The following is a 27,868-nucleotide window of genomic DNA, read 5'->3' on the forward strand; positions in this document are numbered from 1 at the left end:
ACCGACCTTGAAGTTCAAATGGCTTCACAGTCTGGCACATTAACTTACTAGGGCTCCTTATTGGAGTATTATTGTTGTTTACTGCTGCCGAGTCAGTTTCAACTCATAATGACCCTGTATTGGGTTTCTGAAGAGTGACTGGTGGGTTTGAACCACTGACCTTGCAGTCCAGTACTTATCCTACAGCACCACGCCAGGACTCTACTGGAGTATAAATACAGCATTTATTGTCACTGATCAACTTTGTAGGACATGTTTCATGTATAAAGTAGTACTTTCGACATTGGAGAGTAGCTCATAGAGGGAGGCAGGAGTAGAAAGGATAGACTGTTAACATGACAAGGAGTCAGACCCAGAGAAAGACTGAGACTTGGGTACAGAGAGGCCAGGAATGGGGAGAAGTCCAGTCATGAGAACTGAGTCTAAGGTCAGGGTTAAAGCAGCAGTATGTCTGACGTAACGATGCCGTTATGCCCAGGAATGTTTGGCTTGAAATAGAACTCCCTGCACTGCTTCTTCTTAAGGTCCCAGGGCCTGCAGATGAGGATCAAGTAGGGAAAAGTGAGATGAAAGGCTATAAAAATGACAGTGCCTGCATTCCTGGTCCCAGGGAGGTCAACTTCACCACCACAGGGAAGGCTCAGAAGTTTATGGAAATTGCCACTTCATCTGGTTTAAAATGGCTTTCTCCTATGCTAAACAATGTGTTGTTGTTAAGTGCTGTCCAGTGGATTCCGACCCAAAGCGACCCTGTATAGGGTTTCCAAGGAGCAGCTGGTGAGATTAAACCACCGACTTGCAGTTCAAATGACTTTGCAGTCTGACGCATTAGCCCACAGCACCACACCAGGACTCCACGCTAAATTACTCAGTGGTGTTAAAAACCAGGCAGTACATAAATAAACTAATTGAAAAGGTCTGATATAAGAGTTCAGTATCCTTGAATAAATCTAAGGATTGGAAATCTTCCCAAAGCTAACAAAAGAGTTTTTTCAGGCTTTCTCTGGTTTAATGGTAGGAAGAGTCTCTCTTGATTGAAGAAAGGAGATGATGAACATTTAGAGTAATTAGTCAATGAATGGTGACGTGTGTGTCTTTGAAGTAATCATAAGAGTTTCTTTCCTTCTACAGGAGATGCTCATACACACACACTTATTGACACCCACACTCACACCCATCATACATAACACACAGTCTCTCACACACTATACCCATCAATCCATATGTAATCTCTCACACTCACTCATAATGACACTCACACACACTCACACACACAATAGAATGTTGACTGAATGGCGAGGGCCTAATTGTACTCACTCATTTCTTTATTGACAGGCAATAAAGAAAGTCTCTGTGATTTCAGCAATATTATGAATACAACCAGAACAGAAATGACACAAAGCATTCCAGGAGGAGGTGTGATAATACACCTTGGCATTTCATCTTTTAATAAAGGTTAAATGCTTCCCTTAGGCCTGCAGCATGTCTTTTATTAGTAAGGTATGCCATAGCCCACAACGCTTGGAAGGATTTTAAAAAATTCATGCTTCCATATCCTAAAATGTTCAACTCCAACGGCCTTTGAATTCCTTTCAAAAGCAGCTCTCTTTCCCTCACTGTTTACTGCCACCTAGTGAATTTGTTTGGGAAAGAAATGATGTCTGGAAAGAAAATGGTTTTTTAAAAGGCAACAGCTTTACGCGGTGATTTCATCTGTCAAACTGTAAAGTGCGCCTGGAGCAGGAAGGTGTGGTGACTCATGCCAGAAGGACCCGTACAGAGATAATGAAATTCAGCCCATTGGAGCAGAACGCACAAACAAAGCCCATGTCCTGTGGAGTCTTCTGGAAGAAGAGGGTCAGGATAGGTGATTTGTGAAAGCACAGAACTTCTGTCAGGACATTCTGTCTCAGTACTCCCTGGGATTCCTCTTTGGTCAACCTAAACAGAGTAACAAGACATGCTGCCCACCCGTACAGCGCTAGACCCTCAATCCAGGGTGCACTAATGACGAGACCAGGGGAGAAGAGCCAGTGTCCACATGAGGTATGCTAATGAGACCCCCCTGAGAGCAGGATCACAGACGTGAAGGAAAAGGTAATGAGAATGGAAATATAATAATGTTTGGCCTTACTACCTCTCCAACTTCTTCTGTAGGCCAGTCTGTCTTCAGTGGGAACACAGAGTCAGTAATCTCTGAGGCAGCCTCTCAACCCTGGGCCACACAGTGCTGCAATGAGCCTTATTCCTCCGTTATTCCACACACACAACTCTGTGAGATTCTGTAAGAATTCTGTGTGGCTTCACCTGGCTATGCTGTAAAAACCCTTTCTGTTTCAAAATCGATCTTGTCTCTCTCTCTGTTGGCTGTTGGAGGTTTGGGAGAATGATCTTTGGAGACTCAGTCCTGACCAGGTTCTTGTGCCTAGGCTGGAGAAACGGATGCTCAGGTTGAGGGAGTGACGATTTGCAGTTGCTTCTCCTGGTGTGACACTGTGGGTTAATGCGCTGGACTGCAAGGTCGGTTTGAACCGCAAGGTCAGTGGTTCAAGCTCACTAGCCGGTCCTTGGAAAGCCTATGCAGGGTTGCTATGACTCGATGGCATTTACCAACAACAATAACCGCCATTGAAGGCAGTGTTAATACTGGAATGATAATACTGGATATTGAGTCTCTTACTGATGTGTGAGTTCTCTGAAGGATAAGCTTTGATGACTTTAATAGCTACAATGCTGAGGCTATTTGGCTCAGAAATGAAGACTGTCAAAGAACGTAACACATTTTACAATTCAACGAGTCCAAGATGAAACTCTAATATTTATTTTTTTATTGTAACCATGAAATCCCCTTGTCACCAAGTTAATTCTGAGTCATGGTGACCCCGTGTACTGCAGAATGGAGCTGAGCATCAGAGAGTTTTCTTAGCTCTGATCTGAAACAGACCTCCAGGACTTTCTTCCAAAATGCCACTGGGTGGATTTGAACTGCCAACCTTTAGATTAGTAACCAAGAACAAACCATTGGCATTACCCAGCAACCTTTTTCATTGAGGAGACCTCTAACGATTCAGCTCATGACATCTCTCTTTGAGGAACCGCCTAAAAGAAGTGTTATTGTCTTTTCCCCCCTCTAAGACCTAATTCAAGTTTTAAAGGATTCTGCATGCTTGAGTGCTTCCTGTTAGCCATTACTTGCACACTAAGAACAGATTTGCTCCAATTGCAAAAATAGTTCTCGCATTTGACACTGGGTCACTCACTGATTCGCTGCTATCTGTATTATAATTTACAGTTGTCGATTGAATTGGAATATGTGAACTCTGTGGGGACATACACTATTAATAGAGCAATGCATAAAGAGCCTACACTTATTGCAGGAAATCACTCTGTGTGAATTGTTTTATATGCGCATTGCTAAATGGACTCTCCACTTTAGCATTTTGTAGCCTGTGGGCCAGTGCTGCTCACTGGATCCATTTCTCCAAAGCCATTAGTCTATCCAAGTAGTGAATCAAACTCCTACTCAGACTAGTTCTAATGAGTGCTGGTGGTGCAGTGATTAAGTGTTCGGCTGCTGACCAAAAAGTTAAGAGATTCAAACTCACCCAGTGGCTCTGTGGGAGAAAAAAAATCTGGCTATCTGCTATAAGGAGCTCTGGTAGTGTAGTGGTTATGAATCGGGCTGCGAACCTTAAGGTCAGCAGTTCGAAACTACCAGCCACTCCACAGGAGAAAGATGAGGCTTTCTGCTCCCATAAAGATTTATAGCCTCGGAAACCCTATACAGGGTCACTATGGGTTGGAACTGACTCGATGGCACTTAACAACAACAACAACAACATACTTGTCCTAGAGTCCTGGTGTAGCACTGTGGGTTAATGCACTGGGCTACAAAGTTGTTTGAACTGCAAGGTCAGCCATTCAAGCTCACCAATCTCTCCTCGGAAACCCTATACTGGGTTACTATGGGTTGGAACCGACTCCACGGCCCTTAACAAATACAACAACATATTTGTCCTGGTGTGACACTGTGGGCTAATGTGCTGGACTTCAAAGTCTGTTTGAAACACAAGGTCAGTGATTCAAGCTCACTAGCAGCTCCTTGGAAACCCTATACAGGCTATCTATGGGTTGGAACTGACTCCACAGCACGAAACAACAACACACTTTACCAAGCATGATGATCTTCTCCAGGGACTTGTTCCTCCTGATAATGTACAAAGTTTCTCCATTCTACTTTCTAAAGAGCATTTCTTCCAAGACAGATTTGTTTGGCCCTCTGGTAGTTGGTATATTTAATATTTTTCATAAACATCATAAATCAAATGTATTAATTCTTCAGTCTTTCTTATTCATTGTCAATTTTTCACATGCACATGTTATTGTTGTTAAGTGCCATTGAGTCGGTTCCAACTCATAACGACCTGGTATAAGATTTATGAGGAGTAGCTAGTGGGTTTGAACTGTCTACCTTGTGGTTCACAGTCCAGTGCTGATCCTACAGTGCCACACCAGGAGTCACATGCATATGAAGCAACTGAAAATACCCTGACTTGGGTCAGGAGAACCTTAATCCTCAAACTTATATTTTTGCTCTTTAACACTTTAAAGGGATCTTGTGCACTAGATTTGCCCAATGCAAGCAATATATTGTTTGATTTCTTAACTGCTGCTGCCATGAGTGTTGATTGTAGATCCAAGCAAAATGAAGTCTTTGACAACTTCAATCTTTTCTCCATTTATTATGATGTTACTTATTGGTCCAGTTGTGTGGATGCTTTATTTCTTTATGTTGAGGTGTAACTCACACTGAAGACTACAACCAGTAAAGATTACAACCTAGGAAACTCTCTGGGGCCATTCTACTCTGAAGTCAAAATCGACTCAACGGTACACAAAAACAACAAAGTGATTTCTACAAACATGTACATTTTAACCCATTTATGTTGTGGCATATAACGAAGCAGAGCTAACATGTTTTTCCAACAATAACCTCCTACACTGAGGGTGGGTCTCTTTCAGAGTCTGGTTGTCCTAGCCCAGGGAAAACACAAAGTGTATGAATGGGAAGCAGCCAGAGTGCTCACTCTCCAGGGATCAATAAAGCCAGAGGAATAAGAAGACTTGAGAAGTAAATTGGAAATTGTAACTAGAGCAATGTTGCCTTGTCTGTACCTGGCTAAGAAAGGCTATGAAAATCACCCTCCCTAACTGTGGTTCTGTGGGTTAATGTGCCAGACTGCAAAGCTGTTTGAACTGCAAGGTCAGCGGTTCAAGCTCACCAGTTGCTCTTTGGAAACCCTATACAGCGTCGTTATGGGTCAGAACTGACTCAATGGTGTTTAACAACAACAACCTTGTTCTTGGGGAAGGGAAGGTGCCAACCGACCTTAATTGGATTCTTTTTCTGGCCATTGTTTAAAAAAGCCAGATTAAACAGAGAACTATAGCATGCAACAAGGAGCTCTGGTAGCATAGTAGTTATAAATCAGGCTGCTAATCTCAAGGTCAGCAGTTCGAAACTACCAGTGGTTCCAGGGAGAAAGATGAGGCTTTCTGCTCCCGTAAAGATTCACAGCCTCATAAACCCTGTATAGGATTGCTATGAGTCAGAACCAACTCCACGGCACGTAGTGATTTATGCATATTTACTTATTTAATTTAAAAATGACAGTTGTTAGTGTCCCCTTTTATAGAGTTGATTCTCACACTCAGAAAAATAAAACCATTTTTAAGTGACAAAGCTGGATTTGAACGTTTGGCTTTCTAGCCTATTTTCTGAGCAAGCTTCTCCTTCCATCCACTGTCTAGATACCTTCCCAACTCCTTCTTCCTGTCATTTATGCAAACTCTCTGGTACGCAAAGGTCTTTGTTTTTCATCCCAATGTACCAGAATTAGTGGGTAGCCCACTCCTTGTTGTGAGTCAGTTCAACAAAGGCAGTTGCTGTCCTTGGATACAATGCTAGTCAGTTCTATCATTTACTTCATCTTCATTTTCATTAACATATTGACTCATCTTAACTTCTGGATTTAAAATCATTTAATGTTTGCGATGAAAGAAACATTTCTGTTTTCTATCAGTTTTTTTAATTGAATTAGCATGCATTCTGGACCTCAAGGAATTCATTAGAAACATTCAGCAGTAACCAAAACTTGATATATTTGAGCACTTGGGGAAATGTCTAGAAACACTCCCTGTTACACATATTTTCACATGCTTTTATCATCATGATCTGCAAGGATATGCCCATCTTAGGTTCTGGGAAGTCTAATTTTAGAAAGAGCCCTAGTGTGGCACTGTAAGATAAGCACTGGACTGCTAGCTACAAGATTGGCAGTTCAAATCCATCAGCTGCTCTTTGAAAGCCTATATAGGGTCTCTACAAGTTAGAACCAACTCAATGGCATACAACAACAACAATCTTAAGAAAATCCTTTTCAAATAGACTGTTCCACAATATGTCTCATTCCCTCTTCACCCTCAATCTCAGTAAATGAAAGACATAAAGCTTTCTGTATACAATTACAGTCTAAAACAAAAATTGAACCAAACCCATGTTATTTGATTTGGACTCAAAGAGACCCTATAGGATGAAGGAGACCTGCCCCCTTGGTTTCCGAGGTTATAGTCTTTATGGTGCCCTAGTGTGGTGCTGTGGGCTAATGTTCTGGACAGGAAAGTCAGTTTGAACTGCAAGGTTGTCAATTCAAATCCACCAGCCACCGACCTTGTGGTTCAAACTGACCTTGCAGTTCAGCAGTGGACTTTATTAAGCCCGCTCCCCCCCTCACACTCTTTTCTTCATTTTCTAGAAATAAGAAGAAAAATTTATTTAAGGGAAAATATATTAGCTTACTGTAGTGGAAAAACTGCACTAGACGTTCAAAGTCTTGGAGTCAGGTTTAGCTCTGTGCTTCCTAGCTGTGTAACTGTAGGCAAGTCTCAGCTCCTCAGATCCCAAGCTTCTGGACTTTTCCAATGTGAGGTTTGAATGGAGCAGTGATGTTTGGGGTGTGGGCCCCAGACCCCAGAATTTCCTGCAAGAGCCTTTAATATTCCTTTCACCCCCTCTGCTGCCCACCCAGGTCTCCATCAAAACTGCTCTGTTTCATTCTATGTTTTATATTTAAGAATCTCCAGGATGTTTCTATTAAAATTATTGCATTATAACCAGAATTTATAGAGCACTTTTTAAAAAGTTGGGGGAGGAGCATGGAATGGTTTACTTTTTGTTCTATTTTGTTGTGATTTCCATCTGGTTTCATGCCTCTGCTTACACAAGCAACTTGGACAATAACTATAGTTATCCTTGTTGGGGGACAATGAAACTAGTGAAATTGACATGCAATCGTTAACATTACTAAGACGCTTCCCAGGATTTTTTTCTTATCTGCCTCAAGGTTAAATTTATGGGCAGATAAATTAGGCCCATGTGATCTACTGCTTCAAAGAGCCAATGAAATTTCTTTCTACATTATTGTAATTTGTTGTTGTCAAGTGTCACATGAATTGGAACTCTAGGAGATGCAGAGGTGACAATAAGATGATGAAAATACACAATACATGAGAGGTCAGAAGAATCTTAGCTCAGAGATTTTCAAGACTTTTTTTTTTTTTTTGGTTATAGTGCAATATTTTTAACAGATTCCTTTGAGACAGGAGAAGAGAGGGATAAACTGACATTGGAAACCTGAGGACAGGACATCAGATGAAGGTCAAGATTTCATAAAGTTCACATCATGGAAATCCATTCTTTTAGGGACAAGAAGGTGCAAATTTCTTTTCATTAAGCATATTTTAAGAATATAGAAGTTGAAAAAGAACTAATAAAAAGCTGCAGGAAAACAACACAAATGGGATAGTAGCCAGTTTAGGAGACTCTCTGCTAAATGGCAGATAGGTCCTAAGGTAAGGCTTCTGTAATATGCATTCACAGCATGTAACTTAATTTCTCTGAAGAGACAGACTGAATAATGCCCAGCTCCTTTCTAATTAAGCAAGCTTTTGATTACACAAGGATGTCAGGGCATCATCGTGACCAGGGATTATCAAGACCCAACTAAGTATCACATCATACAGAAGACATTTGACCTATGGTACAATCCACAATGTTAAAAGCTTTGGAAATTTAGGGGCTTATTAAGGGAAAGGGTACACCAGAGAAGATTTTCTTAGCTATATTGTCCTCGGTAGGTTTTCATAACTTCAAAATCTTACTCCATCAGCAAATTTTGATTTTGTGTACCATTTTATTGTTAAGACTTGAAGAGAGGAAGAGAAAGGAAAAAATTAAAAGTCCATGGAAACATATTCTTTTTTTTTTTTTTGGAAGGGTATTCTTGAAAAGAGCAGAACTAGGGTGTTCTCATTTTGGCATGTATCCTTTAAATAGATCTGACAGCTTAATTTTCCAATATGATTTGCAGGAAATATGAAATTAACTCCCAATTATATCCGGTACAGTGATTATGTGCATGGGAGGTTTCATGCAGGGCAGCCTGTCACAACCACATCCTGAAGCTTTATTTTCTAGCAATCAAACCTGAGCCAATGGGACATCAAGAGCACTTTGAAAAAGTTGGGGGACGGGCATGAATGATTTACTTTTTGTTCTATTATGTTGTGATTTCCAACTTGGACAATCATAGGCTCCCCTGCTAAAGCTTTAGTTGTCTGCATTTTAGTGTGACGGAGACGGCCACTGTCACCCCTAACAATTGTTTTCTCTTTTCCAGGGTCCAAAACATGCATTTTGATCAGATCAACAATGGGGACATCTAAAAGCATACACAAACCCATCCATTGTAGCCACTGGAATGCTAATGGGAGCCTCTTTAAAAGGGAAGGCTATAACCCTCTATTTTTGCGTACTGAGCCTGGAATACAGACATGATGGTTAGATCACCAATAGCCATTTGGGGCCATGAGGTGATATGTTGAGGCTGGTGGAGCAGCTAGGTACAAGAACTCTGAGCCTCTGTGCCGGCCATGAGAGAGAAATAAATATCTCTCCAGTTTAAGTCACTGTTAGTAATCCTAGTAAGTCTTAGGTGTTTTGTTTTTTTATTGTAAGTTTTCTTTTTTATTGTTACATGCAACTAAATGTAATTTAATTGATATAATGAGGGTCATTCAACATTAAGTTTCAATTAGTAATAATCACTAAATTAAGGCAACACTCTTTAAGGGGACAAGTCTGCTGACTCTATAGGTCATAATCTTTATTGGGACGGCTAATCGGAGTGTTGTCCAGATTATTTATCTACTTACAAGGGTAAGTAAAAAAGAATTGCTAATAGAATCCCAGTTCATACATGCAAGGTTTATTCCCAACAGAACCCATTTAAACATGTCTCTGCAATCAGTGGATGGCTGCAGACAAGTTTTCTCAGTAATACACTTGTGTTAATCCAACTAGGGTGTCTTAAAAAACAACAACACAATAATAACACAAGTTCAATTAAAACAGTGAGTGGCTTCTGAGAGGATCTGTTGGGCCAGTTAAATTCAAAGTAGAAAGGTCAGTTCAGAGGTTACGGTGAACTGATTTTTGGAATCCCAATGGGTAATCATGATAGATTTTCTTTAAGCACACAAGACAATCACAGGAGCATATTATGAAGAAATTTTAAGAAAATGGAAAACTGCATTGGTGAGAAAAAGGCCAAGAAAATTACATTGAACAATTAAAAAAAATTTGTTTTTCATCACGACAATGTACCTGCTTATTCTTTGTGGATAGAAAGGGCTGTCCTATCAGAATTTCATTGAGAGACCTTAACCTATCAACCCATAAACACCTGATATTGATCTTTCAGATTTCTTTTTATTCCCAAAGCTCAAATAATATTAGTGTTGTTTTTGTGTGCCATTGAGTCGGTTCAGACCCATAGTGACCCTGTATAGGGTTTCCAAGGAGCGTCTGGTAAGCTTGACCCACCAACCTTGCGGTTCAAACCAACCTTGCACATTAGCCCATAGCACCACATCAGGACTCCTCAAACAACATTGATAAGGAATATATTTTGAGTCCCTCAAGGATTTCAAAATTGCCATTTTGATATGGTATAAATAGAAGAGCACAGAATTCTTCAGGGAAAAGTTAAAGAGATGAAAACTCCACCTTCAGAAGTCTATGGACCTAGATGGAATATATATTGAGACACATTAGCTTTGTATTTTGATATTTGCTTTAACATGAATAACATTAAAAATGAATTTATAGCAATACTTTTGACTTATCCTTGCATCTGTCTACCATCTACCTTTCTCCTCCCTCCATTTCTCTCTTCTTTTCTTTCCATTTATTATCTTCCCAAATTCATTGAGCTACCTTTATATAATAATACCTAGAAGTTTTTATTAATTCCAGGTTTTATGAAGACCACATTAAAATAATGAATTGAAAATGACTGAACCCACTTTAAGCTATAAAAATTATGTATAGTCAATACCTGTTAAGTAAATACAACAAACTATAGATTAGGTATAGAAGGGCTCCAGTTTCTCCTTGCTGTGAATTAGAACAAACATTAATTAGTGTAATAAGAGACACGTATTTTTTCACCCTATTGTCCATACTCTGGTGTCTCTCAGGAGTCTATGGGTGATGCAAATGCTAATCAAAAGGTTGGAGGTTCAAATATATGGCCAGAGGGGCTTTGGAAGAAAGGTCTGGCAATCTACTTCCAAAAAAATCAGCCACGGGAAACCCTATGGATGACATATCTACTCAGATTCATATGGGGTCATCATGAGTTGGACTTGACTTGATGTCCCAGTCCATTCTTGTACATTTCCTGCCTCAGAGGAAGGATCAACCTTTTCTCCAAGGATCCCTAGTTCCTTTTACTGGGAAATTATATCTAGATCCTGGGAATTAGGAATATTGATTACCACTGGGTTGATTATTTCTTGGGCTTTCAGGCAACAAAACTGGGACAGTTACAATTTCTTTTAAGGATATATTAGCTCATAACTTTATACTGATATTCCTAATTCAAAACTAGAATTAAATTATTTTAATCTCATCAGTCTTAGATCTAAATATTTTTTTCCTCCCATACCAAAAAACCCAGATCTCCATGATGCCAACATCATTATCCAGTTGCTTTATCTACAGTTTATATAAATATCTCAGGACCGTGACCAAAGTGATTGACTACAAGTATGAGATTATTTTTAAATTCTTTTTGACTTTAGGAATGTATAGTGAAATTTATAGTTTTTGAATCATTCTTCACTGTGTCTGTGCCACCAACTAGATATACATTCAGGTTTGCTTTTGCATTTCTTTTTTGATATTTAAAATCTGCTGCTTTCAAGACGATTTCGACTCACAGCAACCCCATGTGTTACAGAGTAGAATTGCTCCATGGGGGTCTCTAGACTGTAATCTTTACAGAAGCAGATCACCAAGCCTTTCTACGGTGATACCACTGGGTGGGTTGAAATTGCCAACTTTTAGGTTAGTAGTTAATATGAAGTATTTGTGCCACACATGGACCTTTCTTCTTCTTCTTTTAATATTTAGAACTTGGTTATTTAAAGTTAATTTTGTTTATAATCATGCAAATACTTATATGGATTTCTGGTGTGGCACTGTAGGATCAGCACTGGGTTATGAGCCACAAAGTCAACAGTTCAAACTCAGCAGTCGTTTCTCATAATCCCTATATAGGGTTGCTCTGAGTCAGAACTGACTTGACGGCACTTAACCACAATAAATATTTAAATAATAGTAAATGAACAAAATAAGGTATAGTCAGAGTTATAGCTTCCTTTCTTATCTCCTTCACATTGTGCCCTCAGTCTTCCTAGGTTGTTGTTGTTAAGTGCTGTCAAATTGGTGCCAACTCATAGTAACCATGTATAGGGTTTCTGAGGAGTGACTGGTGGGTTTGAACCACTGACCTGGTGGTTAGCAGGCCAGGGCTTAGCCTACAACCCCAAACTAGGATTCCTATGTTGTTAAGTGCCATCAAGTTAATTCCCACTCATAGTAATCCTGTATAGGTTTCTGAGGAATGCCTGGTGAGTCTGAAGGGCCAATCTTGTAGTTCAAACTGACTTTGGAGTCAAGTGCTTAGTCTACAGAGCCACACCAGGGCTCCCAGGAGTCCTATAGGCACCATTCAAAATGTTTGATTTATGATGTTTGTGTTGATTGATGATGTTTGTTTTATTTTTAAAATATGGACGTTGTGTGTATGGTGCTGTGTCAATGAGTTGGTTCTGACGCATAGCATCGCTATTTAGGGTTTCCAAGGCAGTAAACTTTTACAGGAACAGAAAGCCTCATCTTTCTCCCACAGAGTGGCTGATAGGTTTGCACTGCTGACTTTGCGGTTAGCAACCTGTCATGTAACCACTATATTACCAGGGCTCCTATACTGTGTATCTATATCTATGAGAAAGTTTCAAGAAGCTTGTGAGCAAATGGAAAGAAACGATCATGGATTTTTTTCCATGAGCTTTTTGAAACCTTATTTGTGTGTGTGTGTGTGTGTGTGTGTGTGTATATATATATATATATATATAAAATATCTCCCTAGGGAAATTAGCATATCATATACATTTTATACCCCACATTTTTCACAGAGCAATAGATCTTTGGGAATCACTTTGTAGAAGTATATGGAGAAGTTGCTCATTCCTTTCTTATAGCTTCCAGATTCTCTTTTATGGGACTGAACCCCAGTTCATTTATTCAGACACCTATAGATAGACATTTCAAGTGTTTTCGCTAGTATAAATAATGCTGCAATAAATAGCCTTATGGATATGTGGTTTTGCTGGTCTCTCTCTGGGATAAATCTATAAAAGGAGGTCAAAAAGTAAATGAATATGTTATTTGTTAAACATTGTCAAATTCCCCTCCATAGAAGTTGTGCATTCCCATCAGCAATTTTTTCAAGTGCCGATTTCTTCACAGTTTCACCAGCAGAGTTTTTTGTCAGATCTTTGGAGGTTTGCCCATCTGTTAGGTGAGAAATGATATCTCAGTGTGCTTTTAATTTGCATTTGTCTTATTCTAAGTGAGATTGAGTATCTTTCTTAAGTTTGAGCTCTATTTTCATAGAAGTGTATTCTAAATGCATATTAAGTTATATACTCTCATTTCCTGGTATGGCACTGCAGGATAAGGCACTGGACTGAAAGGTTGGTTTGAACCACAGGGTTAGCAGTTCAAACCCACCAGCAGGTCGCTGTGAGTCAAAACGGACTCAGTGGTACTTAATAACAAAACAGTATCCTCATTTAGCTATATATAACTTACAAGTTGTCATCTGTGGTGTGCAGTGTATCTGAGCTGACTATTTACAAGATCCATTGAGCATGGATCACAAAATCCGTGTTACAGGTTCTCAGTGTAATCCGAGGTTCTCCCCTCTGGCACGTCTGAGCCATGTGATTGGAAGCATGTCCAAATTGGAATGGGGCCTTAATGAACACCCATGTAGAGCTTCAATTTTAATTCTAATGAGAATTCTGTTCTAACACAAATCTTATACTTCTTCATCAAGAACTTAATCAAATTAGACAGTCCTAGCTTAGCAAAAAGAGAGATTGAGTTAATGGTTTATTTTAAATAGCCTTAGAGGAGAAACATTCATACACACTGGGCCTTCCAATTGAGAATAAAAATGAGATGAGGTTTGAAAGGATCAAAAATTGGCTCCTTAAATTTGCTTTAAATATTAAATACAATGAACTCTTGAACAGTAGGGCTAAAATGAAAAAAAAAAAAAATCAATATGTTGTGGAAAATTGTTCTATAGAAACAAAACCAAATTCAACAGGGAAAATAAAAAGGAACAGGAAAAAAATTCTAATGGACTCATATAAACTGGCTTCCTCACAGCCTAAACTGCTGTAGGTCACATGACTTTTCACCCCTGTCTGAGTTACTGAGAAGTCGTAAGCCATTTTGACACTTTCTTGATTTTATTCAATTTAGAACACCATTGCTTTCCTATACACATGGAGCTCACTAGATGAAATACATAGGAATCAAAGTGACTACATTTCTGGGAAGAGATGGACGAAAAGCTCAAAATCATCAATCAAAATAAGGCCAGGGGCCAATTATGGAACAGACCATTAATTAATCATATGCAAGTTCAGGCTTAAGGTAAAAAAAATTAAAACAAGTCCACAAGAGCCAAACTTTGACCTTGAACACTAACCCTAAATGAATTTAGAGATCACCTCAAGAACAGATTAGACACTAAAGACCGAAGACCAGAAGAGCTGTGGGATGACATCAAGAACATCATTCAGTTAGAAAGTAAAAAAGATTATTAAAAAGATAGAAAAGAAAAAAATGGATGTCAGAAGAGACTTTGAAATTTGCTCCCCAGCATAGAGATGTTAAAGTAAATGGAAAAAAAGAGGACATAATGAGCTAAAAAGGAAAATTCAAAGGGCAGCTTGAAAAGACAAATTTGAGTATTACAATGAAATGTGCAAAGACCTGGAGTTAGAAAACTAAAGGGGAAGGATACACGCAGTACATCTCAAGCTCAAAGAACAGAAAAAAAAAATTCAAGCCTTGATTTGCAATATTGAAGAATTCCATCGGCAATATACTAAACGATGCAGAAAGCATCAAAAGAAGATGGAAGGTATACACAGAGTCACTGTACCAAAAAGAAATGTTCAACCATTTCAAGATCAAGAATTGATGGTACTGAAGGAAGAAGTCTGAGCTGCGCAGAAACTGATGAAAAGCAAATTGAAATCTTTCAACAAACTGATGCAGCTCTGGAAGTACTAACTCATTTATGCCAAGAAATTTGGAAGACGGTTTTACTTGGTCAGTCAATTGAAAGACGTCCATATTGTGCCCATTTCAAAGAGCGTTGGCTCAATGGAATGTGGAATTCATCAAAAATATCATTTTTTATCATATGCAAGTAAAATTTTGCTGAAGGTAATTAAAAAATGGCTATAATGGTACATCTACAGGGATCTGCCTGACTGCTGCTTCCGCGAGTGTTGATAGTTGCAGCAATCAGGCAGATCCCTGTAGATGTACCATTATAGCCGGTCAGCTTGAGGACTAAGGTGCACCTGACCCAAGCCATGGTATTTTCAATAACCTCATATGGATGTGAAAGCTGGACAGTGAATAAGGAAGATCGTAGAAGAATCGATGCCTTTGAGTTGTGGTGTTGGAGGAGAATACTGAAAGTGCCATGGACTGCCAAAAGAACCAATAGATCTGTTTTGGAAGAAGTGCAACCAGAGTGTTCCTTGGAGGTCAAGATGGCTAGGCTTCGTCTCTCATACTTTGGACACATTGTCCGGAGAGAGCAGTCGCTGGAGAAGGATGTCATTCATGCTGGGTAAGGTGGAGGGTCAGAGAAAAAGAGGAAGACTCCCAACGAGATGGATCAGCCAGGTGGCATCATTGATGGCGTCAAGTGTGGCGGCGGTAGTGAGGTTGGCCCAGGATCGGACATTGTTTTGTTCTGCTGTGCATGGGGTCACTATGAGTCGGTTCCGACTCGATGGCACCTGACAACAACAACAACAACAACAACAGGGATCTGCCAGAAACTCAGGCTGGATTCAGAAGAGGACGTGGAACTAAGAGTATCTTTGCTGACATCAGATGGATCATGGTTGAAAGCACATAATACTAGAAAGAAGTTTAGTTGTGCTTTACTGACTATACAAAGACTTTTGATGGCATGGAATATGACGAAGAATGAGTATTCCAGAACATTTAATTGAACTTATGAGAAACCTGTTGTTAAGTGCCATCAAGTCAGTTCCGACTCATAGCGATCCTGTACAGGGTTTCCAAGAAGCAGCTGGCGAGTTTGAACTGCCAACCTTGAGGTTCAAACCGACCTTGCAGCCCAGCACATTAACCCACAGTGCCACACAAGGACTTCTGAGAAACCTGTACACAGACCAAAAGGCAGTTGTTTGAACAGATCAAGGGGATACTGAATGGTTTAAAATCAAGAAAGGTGTGCTCCCGGGCAAAGTACTTCAGACTCCACAGCTTCCACCATAGTAGGCATTCAACTCTTTCTGAATTCTTTAACCAAATTTATTCAGTCTGTATGCTGAGCAAATAATCTGCAAAATTGGATTATACGAAGAAGAATGTGGCATCAGGACTGGAGGAAGACTCACTAACAACCTGTAATAGGTAGATGACTTAAAATACTTACCAATGAATATCAAAGACCACAGCTATCTGTATGGGTTGCAGTTCAATGTAAAGAGAACAAAAATCCTCACAACTGGACCAATAAACAACATCATGAAAAAGGAGAAAAGATTGAAGTTGTCAAATATTTCATATTGCTTGGATCCACAATCAACTCTTAGGAAAGCAGCAATCATGAAATCAAATGACTATTGCACCAGGCAAATCTGCTGCACAAGACCTCTTTAAAATGTTTACGTGCTAAGGTATCGGTTTGAGAACTAAGGTGTACCTGACCCAAGCCATGGTATTTTCGATTGACCTATAAGAATGTGAACACTGGACAATGAATAAAGAAGACTGAGGAAGAATTGACGCATTCGAGTTATGGTGTTGAAGAAGACTATGGGCTGCCAGAAGAACAAACAAATCTGTGTTGGAAAAAGTACAGCAAAAATACTTCAGACATGTTGTCAGGAGGGACAACACTGAAAAAGTGGAGGTTCAGCGAAAAAGAGACAGATCCCTAATGAGATGGATTGGCACAGTGGCAACAGTAATGGACTCAAGCATAACAGTAATTGTGAGGATGGTTCAGGACTGGGCAGTATTTTGTTCTGTTGCATATAGGGTCACTATGGGTCAGAACTGACTAAACAGCACCTAACAACAACAAAAACACTGCTCTCTGTTTGTTTCACATGCACAAGGTAATTGTCTCCATTCTAACTGGAAGGCTCTCAAGGTTTAAGTGGTGCAAAATACTTCAACCTCCACAGCGACCAACATTAGTAGGCATCCGTGTGCTTTCTGAATTCAGTAATCAAATAAGGACTAAGAAAACGCTAGTTGAGTGAAACACTCAGATCCCATAGCAGAGGTGAGATGTTCCACCTTGCAGGACTGAGAAGGAACTACTCATTTATATTCTTCACTGGTAACCTGCCAAATAGGACATAATGTTCAGTTTGCTCCACTTTACTATGAAGGTTACAAAGAAACTAAAAGATTTGCAAAGAAGGAAAAGAAATGAGCAAAGGAATGCAAAATTGGTGTTACAAGGAATGGTAAGCAAACATAAGGGGTGATCCAATTAGTGTTTTCAGGTACACTTAAGTACATGAACATATTTTACTGCTAGGAAACAGAACACATGATTCAGTAGGTTTCTCTGTAGTTCCAAGCGGCCAGAAAACTTGTAGCAAAATTCCCTGACCATTGGTGACAACTGCTCAACACTGGTGCTTAAATTTTTCACATTTCCTGAGTGCTTGGAGGTAAATGTAGTTAAGAAAAATAAACTATGTACACACAAACACAGTGTCCATTAAGAAGAATTTTTGTGAAAAGTTTGCCAAGAACTTTCTGTTTAGTTTGGAGGACTAATGAGGAGAGAGAGTTCATTTGAAAGGGAGAAAAAAACAAACAAACTCTTCTTGTCCATGATCTGACACAGAAATGAAGTGCTGAGGGGTTTTGGTGACATTTCTGTCTTTGAACACAAAAATGTGAGAGATTATTTTATAAAGTGTCAAGTGATCTCGAAAGTTACCTTCTTCTAATATTTTGAGACCTCAGATTTCCCCTCTATAAAGTGGGAAGGGAGTACCTGAGGTAGAGTGCAGGGTGGCTAAGAACATGTGCACTGGAGTCAGACAAACCTAGAATTGAACTAGGGGCTCTGCCACTTACTAGCTTGGGCACACTCTCAAATCTCTTGTCCAAGCTAGTAAGTGACTAGTGTTAGAGCCCCTGTTTCAATATTATCATGTATAAAAAGGGGGATAAAGTACCTATTGTTGTAAGAGATAAACGAGATACTCCACCTAAAGGATTTAGCCCTTGGAAGCTGTTTTAGTGGTGATTGTATACCATGGAGTCGGTTCCTACTCATATCGACCCTGTGTGGGGTTGCTGAGGCTGTAGATCTTTATGGGAAAGAAAGCCTTATCTTTGTCCCATGGAGCAGCTGGGAGATTCGAACTGCTGACCTTGTGGTTACAAGCCTAACTTGTAATTCACTGAGCTATCAGGGCTCCCAGTAACTATTTTAGTTTTATGTTAATTCTTATTATTAAATGTTTACATTACTTACATAATTGATAATGTCATTGAAAAACATCTCAACCTGAAAAAAAAACAAAACAAAAACAACTTCTCTCTTTTAAATTATTTTAGATGAAGATGCACAACTAAGCATACTGAATACCTGAGGTATGACTATCAAAAAAGGGCAAGATTGGGAGAATTCTCAATAAGAACCCATTTCATCATCTAAACTATATTCCAGTAGGTTTATCACAGACTTTGAAAAATACCTCTGAATCCCTTTGTTATGATGAAAACCACTGCATAGGCAATGTTTTTATTCTATTTCCTTTAGCTTTTTTAAACCACAGACATTTATTTCATGGATTTCCCCGAGGCCTGGTTCCATTGCAAATGATCGGTGAACATCAAAAACTCTGATCTGGCTTATGGTTTTGTTGCTGCCACTGAACAGATGCCCAGCTCAGAGACACAGCCGTTTCTTTAAGACAGGGCTTACTCAAGTGTCATTGTGCTTCTACCCTAAAATGATTTCTAAGCTTGAAACACTGTGGTCGGATCTACTGTGGGAATGCGCTGAATGTTAATGAAACCAATCAATTAATTAGAAGCCCCTAATGGTGCAGTTTAGGATTGGCTACTAATCTAAAGGTAAAGGTTTAAACACATTTAGCAGCTTGGTGTAAGAAAGGGCTAGTGACCTGCTTCCTTAAAGGTTACAGCCAAGAAAACCCCATGGAACAAATGTTACTCTGTTACATATAGGGGCTGCCAGGAGTTGGATTTAACATGAACGCAAGGTTGGTTTGTTTTTAAATCAATCAATTAATTAGTTAGGAGTCCTTGGTGTGGTACCTTGGATTTACTTGATATGATTAGGTGGGACCATGCAAATAAGGTGTACAGTACTCTAAGGCTGGGATTGGTTAGTTTTACCATCTAGCTATGTTTAAAAGGAGCCCTCTCAGAAGTAGGAATGGGCCATCCCAGGACCATCAAAAAGGAAGAGCATAACTGTAGCATGAGATCCCTACCTAGAAAAGCTATGGCAGCAGAGGCAGTGGCATGGAGACAGCAATTTTGGGCTCTAGGCCCATGGACTGAGTAAAGCTGAGTGCCTAGGGATAGGAGACTGGCTTGCAGAATGTGCCCTTTAGATATTCTCAGACTGGTTAAAAGAGCTTTGTAACATTTGCCCAAGCAGGGCAGAGGCCAAGGGACCACATGGCTGAGAGGGTGAAGACAAGAGCAAGGTGTGCCTGCAATATGGCAGTTAAGAGGTGTTCCTGACAGGAGAATTGCTGCATCCTGAGTTGGTTTTGATCCTAAATCCCTGTTCACTTCCCTAATAAATCCCATGATCATGAATATTGTTTTGAGTTCTATGTGGTCATTGCAATAGATTATTGAGCCCACATGGGAAGCAGAGAGTATTGTGGGAGGAATGGTTGATATCAGAATAGGGTAAAGAAGGTTGTAGGGTGAAGGCATGTCTGACCTCTGCTTCATAGGAATTGTCCTTGGGTTGATTATGAGATTGATTCTCTACCCCCAGGAGAAGTCAGACATGGATCCTACATGATCTTTGCAGGTGGCACAAAGGGTTAAGTGCTTGATTATTAGCTGAGAAGTTGGTGGTTCCAATTCACCCAAGGAGCCTTAGAAGACAGGCCTGGAAATTTGCTTCAGAAAGGTCACAGTCTTGAAAACCCTATTGAACAATTCTACTCTGCACATAGAGAGTTCTGATGAGTTGGAATTGACTCAATGACAAATAAAAGCAATGATTAATTAGTTTACTCATATAAAAATGTTTATTGAGCATACTTCAAGTATTGGTGTGGTGCTGTAGGACCAGCACTGGACTGCTAACTGAAAGGTCAGTGTTTCAAACTCACTGGCCACTGCTCCTCAGAAACCCTTTACAGAGTCCCTATGAGTCTCAATTGACTTGATGGCACTTAACAACAACAACAACTGTGATGAAATGACTTTCTTTGTGGCCTTTTGCTTTGGTTCTTTGGAAAATCAATTCCAGAGGTTGTTTATCTCTAAACTCTGAGGGATTACCTATGCCCTATTTTTCTACCCCAGAGAATTTCTTACTTTTGTCCAGGTGAACTGACATTTCTTGGATAAGTTATAAACAATTTAATTTGGATACTTTTTGCCTATTCCTGGGCTGCAACTTGCCCTGTAATTGATATGCACCTTTCGGGGATTGGTCAATAGATTATGCAAATGAAGTGAGTTGTAGTCTAATAAGCAAATCCAGTGCTTGTGGCCTACCAAGGGGGTATTAACCAGTGTGTGACCCCCACTGGGAAGGACTATGTTTTAAAATTGACAAGGAGTTGTGGGTCTATAAGTAACCAATCCACAGAGGAAGTTTTAGAGACAGAAAGAAGCAGGAGGAAGCATGAAGAGAGAGGAAGTAGAGAGAAGGAGGAGGCAGGGAAGGCCTTTAAAGAGCAGTAACAGGGCTGTAACGTTGAAGACAGGTCTGGAAGGGGCCCTACAGCAGCAGATGGCCAGGCTAAGAGGACCCTACCCTGAGAGGGGTATGAAGAGGTCCTCATCACTGAGAGGGGCTAAGAGAGCTGTCCTGATCCTGACCCTAAATTGCAGCCTGTTACTTCCTAAACAAACTACTTAACTCTCAGAAAGGTCTGTGAGTTTTTTGCAACAGACTATGGACCCCAGCAGAGAAATACAGATTCGGGACCCCAGCTGTGGGAGGCAGTGCTGCTTGCAGAACTGGTAAAAAATGTTGCCAGTGGAGGTTATGTGTGATCTCCTCCTCACAGGAATCAACTTTGTGCTGGCTGCAATTTGAATTATCCCCTGAAGTTAGGCAGGTTCTGATGATACCACTCTGGATACTATTAATATTATTACTACCCTTTCACACCTTCCACAGGCAAAGCATTATGTGTGGAACCCAAAGGAATAAGTCATAATCCTTGCACTGAGAAACTCTGAGAGAGAAAGGAAGCATGCTTAAATAAAGAACTGTGTATAATGGTAGAATAAGAGATAATCACAGGGTTCTGTGATTAATTGACAAATTAATGAGAATTTAAGTACCATGGGTGGTGGAGAAGGAGGACAACCTGCAGAGCAGGCTGAGGAGGGAGCAGGCTTCACACATAGCTCCTGATAGGGACTTGAGGGGCTCAGCAATTACCGAAGGAAAGCAAAGAGCAAAGGCAGAGAGATTTGGAAAAGGCAAAAACCAAACCCATGGCCACTGGGTTGACTCTGACTCACAGAGGAAGACAAAAGAGATTTATGGCCAGGAGAGCAGTGTGAGGCAATGCTTGGTGTTGGGAAAAATCAGGAACTGTTTGGGAAAACAATGCCAGGAGGAAGAGGATCCGCACAGAGGCGTGTGAATAGGAAGGTCAGCCACGGGAACGCAGGCCATGCTGGGGAGGGCCTGGCAAAACAGAATTCGATTTTGAATTTAATTTTCTAACTAATTAGGCATTCTGAAGATGGGTGAGCAGGAGTAACATGATTAATGTGACATTTTAGGAGACTTCATCTGGCAGGTATGTACGATAGATTAGCACCAAGAGATGGGGAAGTCAGACAGGGCACTGAAGAACCCTTCTCGTGGTCTACATGTGGCTGTGTCTGCATTTTCTTCCTGCTGATTTTGTAAGAATGAGATAGCTTTTAAGAGATACAGGCGCTCCCCTGGGATCTTACCCATCTTTACACTATAGGTTCTGCTTATAGGAAGGATATGATTAAACTTGAATTCTTTCCAAATTTGAAAGGGCATTCCATTTTATACTTCCTTGTTCATGTTTACCCAATGGGTATAATTATTCTAATTACAGAAACATACAAACCCACTAAAAACGCACTGCTGTTGAGCTAGCTGATTTTGACTCATGGCAACCCTATAGGACAGAATACAATTGGACCAGAGGGTTTCCAAGGCTGTAACTCTTTAGGGAAGCAGAGTATCACAACTTTTTCGCCACTGGATGGCTGGTAGGTTCGAACTGCCAACTTTTTCAGTTAGTAGCTGAATATTTAAACCACCACCAGGGCTCCTTACAAAGAGGCTATTAAATGATGACTCTGTTTAAGAGTGCTAATTATGAATTACATGCTGAAATGACTTTTTAGAGGGAAGGGAGGCAGTTTGCATATCTAGTACAAATTCATATTTAAAGTCCCTTTTAATGAGGAGCTTACATTCTGCACACTTTAATGGAAAGCCAGCTCAAAGGATGCTTCATAATGTATTGGTTTCATTTTCATTTCATCTGTTAAAATTGCTATTGTATATAACGTTCCTTACTTTAAAAACCTCAACAAACTATACATAAAAAGACTGATTTCAGAAATCATTTGTTGCCTATGTCTTCAAATTATCCAAATCAAAGACTAATTTTTAAAGCCCTGATTAGAAATTAGAAATGCCTAGTATATATCCACAGGGTCTTGGTGTGGCGCTGTAGGATAATCACTGGACTGCTAACTCTAAGACAATTCAAACTCACCAGCTGCTCTTCGTAAACCCTACACAGGGCTGATAAGAATTGGAACAGAGTCAAGGGCACTTAACAATAACAACATCTTTATACATTCGTGAGGAGCCTGGGTGGCACAAGTTGTTAGCACTTGACTACTAACCTAAAGTTTGATGATCCAAACTCATTCAGAGGCACAAAAGAAGAAAGGCCTGGTGATTTGCTTCTGTAAAGATTCCAGGCAAGAAAACCCTATGATGCACCATTCTATTCTATAAAGTACTGGGTCATCATGAGTCATGGTAAATGTTTTGTTTTTTAGTTGTGTGTGTGTGTTAACCTGTAAAACAAGTTACTCTTGAACTGATTCCCACTCACGGTGACCACATGCGTGTCAGAGTTGAACTGTGCTTCCTAGAACTTTCAGTGACTGGTTTTCAGAAGTAGACTGCCAGACTTCTCTCCTGAGTCATGAACCAACACATTCTCAGTTAGCAGCCGAGAACAGTAACCATTTGTACCAGCCAACAACTCCATATGTATGTTTGCACTCATACACACATTTTCCCCTTTAGCAGTTTTCTAAGACTGAGGGAACACCCTTGTTTTCTACATGTGTAGTTTGAGAACTTAGACCTCTTGGTAGGGACAACCCAGGCTCTGTTCCTCTCCAATACACACTACCTCCAATTCAAACCATTGCCAAGGACAAAGAGCTACTGTGGAATGGCCAGAATCCAGCACACCGGATTGGACTACAGTCTTCATGGGTGGGCCTTTCGATGGCTCAAACACACTTGGAGATGGTCTCTTTGGAAACTGCGTCTTCTCGTCAAGGCTTCTCTGAAATGTAATCTCACCCAGGCTGTCCTCCTGCCATCCTCCAACAAGGATCCCCACAAGATAGTTTGGCAAGGTCTCTTCAGAGCTAGGCAAATTACTTTCCTATTCTCCTTGTTCTTTCCCTGGGCTTTGCTTCCTATGTGCAGTCTCTAGTCTTTCCACTAGCCAGGCCTTTGAGAGCATCCTTTGAACCTGCTCTGGTATGACGTCACTAACATTACCCTCACTCAGGTAAAGATTCCTCAGTGGGCATCAGACTCAGCTTGCTAAAACTACAGTGAAGCTTGAGCTCCAGCCCAGTTAGCAGTCAAATACTCCTTTATTGTTTTTGGTTCTCTGTGCCTAAGGTTTCCTAGAAACACTTATTTGGAGATTTATGTTGGGTATATGTGAATATCCTGGTCAAATACTGTGTTAACTTCACCCCAGTTGCTACTAACCTTCTAAATGCTGCATTAGCTGAGGTACAATTTAACCTTGTTTTTCAGTGTTCGCTTCCCTGGTAACACCATTTATCCCAAATATAGCCAGGAACAAGCAATAAGCAAAAGTCATACGAAGAACCAACAGAAAATAGAATAGAGTCCATGATCCAAAGCCTTTGACTATGTAGGATGGACTGACAAGCTTTCAGATACATTCTTCTTTTTAGACAGAGTTCAAAAAAGCTAACTATTTTAGTTTCCTCAGTCTTCATCCAATTATAGTGTACAATTTAGGAAAGGCAGACCCACAAAGAGCAGAAAGAAATGGCCATTGGAAATCAGACAAAAAGGGGGAGTGGGAGGAAGGAGTTCAGCAACAATCATGGGTATAGAACCACACCCTAAAATCCCGTGTCGGATAAAAGAAAGAACGACTGAATGGATCTTTGGGGCCAACTGAATTTTTTTCAAGAAACTTAAGAGGTTAAGAAGAGGGCGAGAGGGAAATCTGAGTATTTTGGATTAAGCCCTCTTGGAGAGTCCCTGAGCCTGCAGATCCCCTGGTGAGTGTTTCAGCCTGCAGATTTCCCAGTTAAACCACAGGGATTAGAATGTGCAGATGTACCGCCAGCAAGGGATTCGTGGCAGTCATCTGCACATAGGATGCTGACATCCAAGTTCTGCCTGCACTTGTCAGAAGGCACCAAAGTGGCTCCCTGCAGAGGGAGAGCGAATGGGTAGGTCAGAATGCACAGTGAGAATGCTGTGTATTATAGTACATGATTCCCAATGTATCCAAAATCCAGTGTGTATTTTCTACTTAGAGTGCATCTCAATTTAGATTAGTCTTATTTCAAGTGTACAAAAGTCACATGTCTAGCAGTTATTTCTTGATCATTAATAATGCACAGGTCCCAACCCATCTGAAATTGAGCTTTTTATAGCTTGTTTCTTAGCCCTTATGAGACACACTATTATAGGAAAAACAATAAATACCCTGCTACCTAGTTAATGGAGTTCTGTGGGATAAAGTACTAGACTGCAAGATTGGTTTAAACCACAAGGTCAGTGGTTCAAACCCACCAGCTGCTTCTTGGAAGCTCTATACAGGGTTTCTATGAGTCTAAAACAACTTGAAGGACATAACACAACAACAACAACAACCTAAGTAATAGGAGTCTGTAGGTGGATAGTACAAATGATTAACTTGCTCCATGGCTAACCCAAATATTGGAGGTTTGAGTCTACCTAGAGATAACTTAGAAGAAAGTCCAGGAGATCTACTTCTGAAAAATCAGGAACTGAGAACCCTAAGGAGCGCAGTTCTCTGACTCACACGGGATTGCTATGAATGGGAAATTGACTTGGTGGCAACTGATACTGATTATCTAGTTGCTCTGCTAGGACTTTAGTCCTAGTGTGGCACTGTGGGTAATGCACTGGACTGCAAAGTCAGCAGTTCAAATTCACCAGCCGCTCCTCAGAAACCCTATGCAGGTTCCCTGTGAGTTGGAACCAACTCAACAGCACTAAGCAACAGCAGCAACAGACTAGGACTAGTCTTACAGTCTACATATCACAGACGAAAGTATGGCTTATATGATTATTCCCTCCTCTTCCTTACTCCTGAAGTTCATGTAAAATTATATTTCTCGCCTTCTTTGATCCCTACCCATTGTCTGTTCACCAGCATCTCTGGCTGCACTGTATTTGCTGAAAAAAAGACTGTCCAATAAGTGCATTTGAATGAACAGGCTGAAGTAAGGTTTTCTAAACAACATCTATGCTTGTCAATTTCAAAGCACCAAAAAAATAACACCGATATGAAGAACGCTTCAGATCTTGTGTGTCAGTTGTTTTCATTTCCTCTGGCTGTTTCAGCTCCTGTGCATGTAAATGCAGAGGCTGGTTATGAAAATTTCATGCCCTGCCTCATTGCACTGTCCTATTAGGAACCAGAGCTGACGTGTTTCACTCCAGAAATGTGTTTAGCATCTGTTAGGAAAACCTGAAAATGGTCTCAACAGTTGCTTTTCCTGTCAGGTTCAAGCTAAGAATGCACACTTGGTGGAGGTTTCTGCATGGTTAATCCCCTATTAAGATCATATTGGACCTTTTGAAAATGGTGGGTTCAACAGACTTAATCAAGTGTCATGATGCTTATGTTTTCTTCCTCAGCTGAAAGTACATACTGAGAATTACCCTGATACCTGCTTATATTTGTTGCTGTTGTTACGTGCTGTCCAGTTGATTACAACTCATAGCAACCTCATATAGGGTATCCAATGCAAAGTTGGCGCATTTGAACTGCTGACCTTTTGGGATCCATGAAACGCCTAAATTACAAATCATTAAGGAAGTAAGGAATCTGAAGAAAGATATTATGCTGAAGTGGAGGGTCAATGAAAAAGAGGAAGACCTCCCAATGAGATGCACTGACACAGTGGTAGCAACAATGAGCTCAAACATAACACCATTGAGATGATGGCCCTGGGCCAGGTAGTGCTTCATTCTGTTGTGCACAGATAGTGTTGCTAAGAGTTGGAACTCTACAACACCTAACAACAAAAACAAGGGGACTGCTGGTGTACTGGTTATGCACATGGTTACCTGCTAACTGAAAGACCAGTGGTTTGATCTCACGTAGTGGCTGCATAGGCTACCGAAGAGTACAGTGTCCAAACTCTGTAACACATGGGGTCACTATTGAGTATGAGGACATACCTGTAAATGTAATTCCATTTGAGAATAAGATTTCTTTGTTATGTTAATAAAATCTTAAACAAATCACTCGAGATATAAAAGGAGCAGCTAAGGACTGCTAACTGCAAGGTTGGTGACTCAAACCTACCAGTCACTCCTCGGAAACCCTATACAGGGTCACTCTGAGTCAGAAGCTATTGACTGCACTTAATAATAACAACAATAAGGCACAGAAAGAAGCACAGATGTGGGAAGACAGATGCCACATAAAGATAACCAAGGAACTGGATTGGAGAACAGGAACTGAAAAGAGACAGACTTTCCCTAGAGCCAACATAGAGAAAGACCCAGACTAACATTGTCTGAGGAAAGGGCAAGAGCCCGCCAGGCAGGGCCTAGAACATGGTAGGCACTAAGCAACATTTAAGGAGCCTGCCAGTGCAGTGGCTATGTCCCAACTGCTCATTGAAAGGTCAGATATTGGACTGCACCTGCCATTCCTTGGGAGCAAGATAAAGCAGTCCAGTTTTGTAAAGCTTTACAGCCTTGGGCACCCTATTGTTGTTGTTGTTAAGTGCCGTTGAGTGGGTTCCCACGCATATCGGCCCTGTATCGGGTTTCCGAGGAGCTATTGGTGAGTTTGAACTGATGACCTGTGGTTCGCTGTCCAGTGCTGATCCTACAGTGCCACACCAGGAGTCTGGATATCCTATAGGGCAGTTATATTCTGTCTATAGGGTTGTTATGAGTCCAAATCGACTTGACAACAATGGGTTTGGGTTTTTTGGAAACAATATTAGCTGAATGAGTGTGAATGAATGAATGAGACCCTTAAGTAACTAAGAGGTGACTATAGCTATGAAGTTGATTCATTTATAGAAACAGTGTGTGTAAGCCACAGTCTGTTGGCCTCCTTATCATTGAAAGAACCGCCTTCTATCCCTGAGGATTCAGGAATCCAGAATTATTTCCTCAAAGGGGGTGACAACTTCATTTAATGCCATGAGGCTGCAAGGATCTTGGTCTCTAAGACTCTAACTTAGAATTTAGCAGCTTCCCTCACGGAGCTCAAGTTTCCTTAGACATTGAGAAGTGAGCATTTCCCTTTTGACACCTGGTGTCAGAGAAAGAAGGCCTTGTCAAGATGTCCATATTGCAAGGTAAGGGCCAAAACGAATTAGCAGCAA

Source organism: Chrysochloris asiatica, unplaced genomic scaffold (assembly GCF_000296735.1).
Source record: "Chrysochloris asiatica unplaced genomic scaffold, ChrAsi1.0 scaffold00206, whole genome shotgun sequence".
Taxonomy (NCBI): domain Eukaryota; kingdom Metazoa; phylum Chordata; class Mammalia; order Afrosoricida; family Chrysochloridae; genus Chrysochloris; species Chrysochloris asiatica.